Raw genomic sequence first — 5498 nt, 5'->3', positions numbered from 1 at the left:
TGAGAGTTTTTTTTTTTTAAATTTTTTTTTGTGTTTTTTTTTTTTTTTTTTTTTTTTTTTTTTGTGGTAGGGAAAAATCAGGGTCTATTTTCTGGGGTGCTGCTTTTGATTAGTCATGATGATTCAGGCCCCGGTGTCCCAACCTGCCTGGGGGATTCAGCTCCCACACTGCTGGCTGGGGGGTGAAAACCCTTGTCTGCCGCACCAGGAGCAGCAGCTTCTCCTGCAGTCAGACCCTCCGGCAGAAGGGGTGACATTAGGGGAGGCGTGGTTGCAGGGCTCAGAGGTGACATGAGCCATGGGGACGACCCCACTGCTGTGGCAGCAGCAGGTGTGTGGGGCTGCAGAGCCCCTGGCTCCACACTGGGGGAGATGCCAGTGCTGGGCACAAGAGCCTCACGCACTGCAGTGTGGCTAAAGGGAGGAAAACCACCACAGCTGGCATTTGGGAAGGAGGATGGGATATTCCCTTGCCTGTCCAGTTGGTCACCACTGCCCCAGCTCTGAGTCCAGCACAATGAGCACTGTGAGTGATGCCCCAGGTGCCCACCCCCTGCAGGGACCACAGTTAAAAGAATCGCCCCTTCCCCCGTGGCGGGGGACAGATGGAAGCACTGAACTAAGCCACTCTCTCTCAGCACCAGGGTCCTTCCACAGTGCCCTGCTCCTCCAAGTGTCCGCCATGGGATAGGGCAGAGCCCCAAGCCGAGGGCAGGGGACTGTCACTCCACAGCAAAGAAACAATAGTCAGTGTCGATTATTTATTTTCCAAATAAATCAGCGGGTCCTGCAGGAGAAGGGCTGGAAATCGGCGAGTTTAGATTAGACCCTCCCCAAACCCCGGCTGGGCCTTGAGCCGCTGTCAGGGCTGCAGAGAAACAGCAGCGAACTCTCACGCAAATGGCCTATAAAAAAGGCCCCTGTCAAAGGCACCTTGACCTGCAGGCTCGCTGTGGTGCTGAGCTCCCCGTGGCCCTCCCCTCCCCGGGCCGCGCTCCCCTCGCATGATGTATTTCCCCTGCCTTTTTTAGAGCTGCATTATGTTAGCTCCAGGAAACAGCCTCTTCCTTCTTATAAACACAGCCCTGGGTTACTGACCAGCGGCCCTGCCACTCCACAGCCACTCTCTGTCCATCCATCACACCTCGCTGTCACCCTGGCAACATATCTCTTGGACCGGTCCGGCTCCAGAGATGGGAGAGGCAGGAGGGGGGGATAAGGGGGGGTCACATACACAGAGCACAATTCCAGCCTGCTGACTAATTCCCTGGAAACCCTGGGGCTGCACAATGAGAAAGCCTTTCCGAGGGTTTCTCGAGCGTTACTGGAAGGTCAGACGAAGGTCAGCGCAAGGACATGGCTCCTACTTTCCCCACCGTCAGCAAGGGCGGGTGCGCGGGGCGGACGTGGGTGAGTCGCGGGGGTACCACGGGTGCACGGCAGGAGGGATGTTTGGAGAAGGGAGCCTGGGCCCAGGCAGCCCTGGGATGCGGCACAGAGCCCACTCGCCGCTGCTGGGCACAGGGAACGTGCCTAGGACAGGGCTGGCGGGGTGTCCTGGCAGCCAGACAGGCGTCAGTGCTTCCAGTGGGACAGGGCATGGCCGGCAGTGTGGCCTTTTGCCACCCCGGCAAGGGAAGGATGAGGAAGGGAAGAACTACTTTGGCTCCATGTGAACTCCCCAACACCTTTGCTATGGCCCCAGTGCCTGACTGCTGGCCTGACACAGCACTGCTGCATGGGTCATTCACAGTGCAGGATGGATCCCGGGGCAGACCACCGGGATGGGTCCCTGGGAGAGCATCCCAGAGATGCTTGGATGCCCATGGTCTCCAGTGTGCTGGAACATCAGCAGCACCGGGACAAGACAGGAACCATACCAAGAGATCCAGGTTGCCCTGTCAGTGCTGGCACAGGGACATATTTTGGCTGAGTCTTTGAGTCACCCAGCCTCTTGTATGCATGATTGAAGCACAGGAGCCACGGCAGGGGGGGTACAGCCATGCCCTGCTCCTGAAACACCACCCTTGTCCATCCACACCTGCTTGTCCTTCACGTTAAGCCATTGTCTCCAAGAGGAAATACCATTTAAAGGCAGGTATTTCAAAAGAAATGGGAGATCTCTACTCTCTGAACAGCACAGCACTTCGCTTCTGCCCCTTCCCTACGTAAAGCTGGGAGTTAGGTTTACATAGGGATAAAACAAAAAAGGCAACGCTTTTAAGGACAGATCTTCACAAACCCAAACCAAAGCCCCATGAGGGCAAATCCTTTCTAATCCATGCTCTTCCTCAGAGGTGTAAGTGGAGTGGAAGGGTGGAGGGGGGGATTTAAATCTGGAAAACAGTTCCCCATCCCTTTGGTCTGGCAGAGGGCCCACCGATAGACTAAAAACAAGTCTGTAGAGAAGCCTGTGTGGGATAATCCAGCTCTGGCCCCTGAGGGGATGAGAACAATTAGGAGTCCTCTCTCAAGTCTCCACTCCAAGATAGAAAAACAGTTTATAGTTTGGTCCAGAGTTGTTGTTAGAAAGTTCTGAATCATCAGGATACACTAACAATTTCTGCACAGTAATTGCCAGGATAGTTCATTAGGCAGACTCAGAGATAAACTATTAACAGAAGCTTGCAAATCTCCTACCTGCCTCCCCGTGTGCAGGACACAGGGGCTGCCCTATTTATACAGCAGCTGTCGGTGACGATCTGGGTTCAGGAGGGAACCACATTAGCAGCCATGGCTAAATACAAAAAGTATTCCAAAGGAAAACAAAAGAATGGGTATTAAATGCTCTGCCATTAACCTTTCCAGTCATGGTAATCAGCCAGGGAGCAGTTTGCCTTCACTGTCCCTGAACATGCCACAGTCCCCACTCACAGCAACCCTTCCACCTCCAGAGAAAAACCCAACACAGCGTTGGAAGTTGGCCTGCTGCAGCCTCTGGAAGCATCATGCAAAATGTCTTTGGGCTGAGCCTGACAGGCTTTGGACCCATATTTACCCAGAAGAGACAGAAATTATGAGCTTCCCCAGCCCCATCTTCCTTCCTAGCCCCCAAGTGCAGGTTGTTGCATGACAGAGGATATTTGTGTCCAATCCTCCTGAGCTGGTCAGCATCAAATTACAGTTGAGAAGACGGAACAGTGCAACAGCCACTGGCTGTGGGTGCCCCTCGGAGAAAATGTCAGCCCTTACAGACAAATGCCAGCAGAGCTGAGGAATGCCACCACACAGAGGCCTGTGCACTGTCCTATGCATGTGCTCAGCCAAGGTTGCAGCATAATTTCTGCCAAAGCTGGTTTCTGCATCCTTTCTCAGCTCAATTACCCTGAAACCACCCTGGCAAACCCACAGTGGTGTACCATTTCTTGCACAGATTTGCCAGCTCCGGGGGTAGCCATGGCCAGGACGGCTTCATCTGCATGGGAACAGCCATAGGAATCTTGATTAATCAGGGAGAGAAGTGGAGACTGGCTGCCGGGCAGATGCCCTAAACAAGAGTAACTTATCAGCTCTGTTTCCAAGATGAGACATCTGTCACCACATTGCACAGAGCCAGCCAAGCCACTTGCTCCTCACCAGCACAGAAGCACGAGGGCTTCCCTCTCCCCAAAGGAAGCCATAGAAATAGCCACCGTATAATTTGCAGAATTTCTTCTAGAAAAGGCTTTGCTTGGGCTAAAGAAAGCATTGCACCCAGAATGCTTCGGGGGACAGTGCTGGACAGGAGCAGGAGCCAGCATGCAGCTGCATTCCCAGGCCCCTGTGTTTGCCAGCGAGCCAGCCCCAGCGGCAGCGCAGGGAGGTCCCCAGCCCGGAGGAACACCAAGTGCTGTGGACAGCAAGGAACCACTCCGCCAGCACACACACAGCAAAGCCCGACGTGGTTAATCCCTCCAGTTTATTATGTAATAAAACGCTTTCCAGACCTGTTAAAATTTAATTGGTTTAATCTTAATTGTTCCATTTTCTATGGCACATGCAAACACAGAGCCTAACCCTGCCACTCTCATGTGAACTGTCCCGCGGGCTGTGGTGGGAGCAGGATGAAACCCGCTGACCTCAGCGGGATTACGTGCATGAATCAGAGCAGCAGGCCTGGGCTCGGAGCTGAAATCCAGCACTGGGCAGGTCGCCAGCACAAGGCCCAGGGTCCACTTAGGCTCCACTTAAGCCCTATGGGATGCAAGTGGTACGCAGGCCTGTGGATGCGAGTGGTGAGCAAGCCTCATGCTGGGCCTCTGCTGAAGGATGAATTTCAGCTTCTTAACCTCGTCGACGCAAACATACAGCAATAGCTTCTGAGACACGGAGCAAAGGGGCTCCCAGAAAGGCTGTGGGGTGTGCTCCACCAACAGGGTGATGTACGTGTGCCTGCAGCAGTGTCCTCCTTCTGCTGGACAGGGGACCCTCTCATTGCACGGTCAGTAACTGTGATTTATGACAGCTTCTACTCCAGAGGAAGAGGTGTTTTGCTACCCTCTGCACGTCCACAGTCATGGGGCTGTGTTGTGCAGCAGGGTGGCTTTGTGAAGCCTGGATATCCTTTGTGCACAAGAGATGCCAAATAAAAGCAGACAGGAGGGGGTCCTTGGCACTGGCATTTATTATCCTGCATTGCCTTAGATGAAGGATGACCTTTACCTGCTCCTGCAAGTTGGCTCTCACCAAGCTCAACATGTCAGCCCCAGTTTCAGAGGCCCATCAGGCACTGAAATCAAGGACAACCTCCCCTTTGGTGTCCAAGCCTATTGAGTTCCCCTTGCTGCAATGGGCAGCTCCCTTGCATTTGCTGCTCCTATCCCTCAAAGTGCTGAACACTGAATGTTTCACACAGCTACTGGTATCCTTCAACCCAACCTCCCACCTTGAAAACATATGTGTAGAATGCTAGAGTCTGGTTCTGACCTTAAGAAAACAGTTATTTTTCACTGAGGCTTTGTTTCAGGACATATTTCCAAGCCATACATCCCTGCAAGAACTGTGAAACAGAAGTAAATCAGCCAATGTCAATGGAGGAAAAAAATACTGAAGAAAAGCAGATATTTGCAGTGATGTATTTCTCAAGAAAATGGGCATTATTTGGGTGGTTCTTGGTCAAACCAAGGCAGCTGGTTCTGAGATTCGGAGAGGTGCAGGCAGGTGTCAAGCGGCAGACCCGAGTGAACAGGACGGTCTAGGCACTGCCCTCGCACAGCTGACACAGCAATGGGAGATGTAGACAGCCTATTGCTGGGTGAGCATGCAGCATCCCATGCCCAGACCTGGATCCACAGCCTGCAGAAGCCCTCTGCTCTCCTGAGGAATACTGATAACGTTTCTTTTCAGAGCTGTGAAAAAGAGCCTTTCCTGTGCAAGCGACAGGGCAGGAATAAACGCCATCCTTTCCCCCAGGAGCCGTGACCAGGCGGGCGCACTCAGGGAGTGAGTCCGGGCTGGGAGCTGCCGGCGGAGCCACTCTGTGTCCGCTCCTGGCGCAGCCCCTCGGGGCGCGCCCGCTG

At 53.6% G+C, this 5498-nt stretch overlaps 1 long non-coding RNA gene across 1 annotated transcript; it reads left to right on the top strand.

The window, feature by feature from the left end:
• The first annotated feature begins 141 nt into the window (after nt 1–141).
• LOC108444678 lies at nt 142–3940 on the top strand. The gene is made up of 2 exons (XR_001859308.1): nt 142–1410; nt 3374–3940. It is a non-coding gene; the product is annotated as an uncharacterized LOC108444678 (long non-coding RNA).
• The last annotated feature ends 1558 nt before the right edge of the window (nt 3941–5498 follow it).

Source organism: Corvus brachyrhynchos, unplaced genomic scaffold (assembly GCF_000691975.1).
Source record: "Corvus brachyrhynchos isolate BGI_N302 unplaced genomic scaffold, ASM69197v1 scaffold61, whole genome shotgun sequence".
Taxonomy (NCBI): domain Eukaryota; kingdom Metazoa; phylum Chordata; class Aves; order Passeriformes; family Corvidae; genus Corvus; species Corvus brachyrhynchos.
The sequence above is the reverse complement of the archived record's forward strand: the minus strand, read 5'-3'. Positions and strand labels throughout refer to the sequence as shown.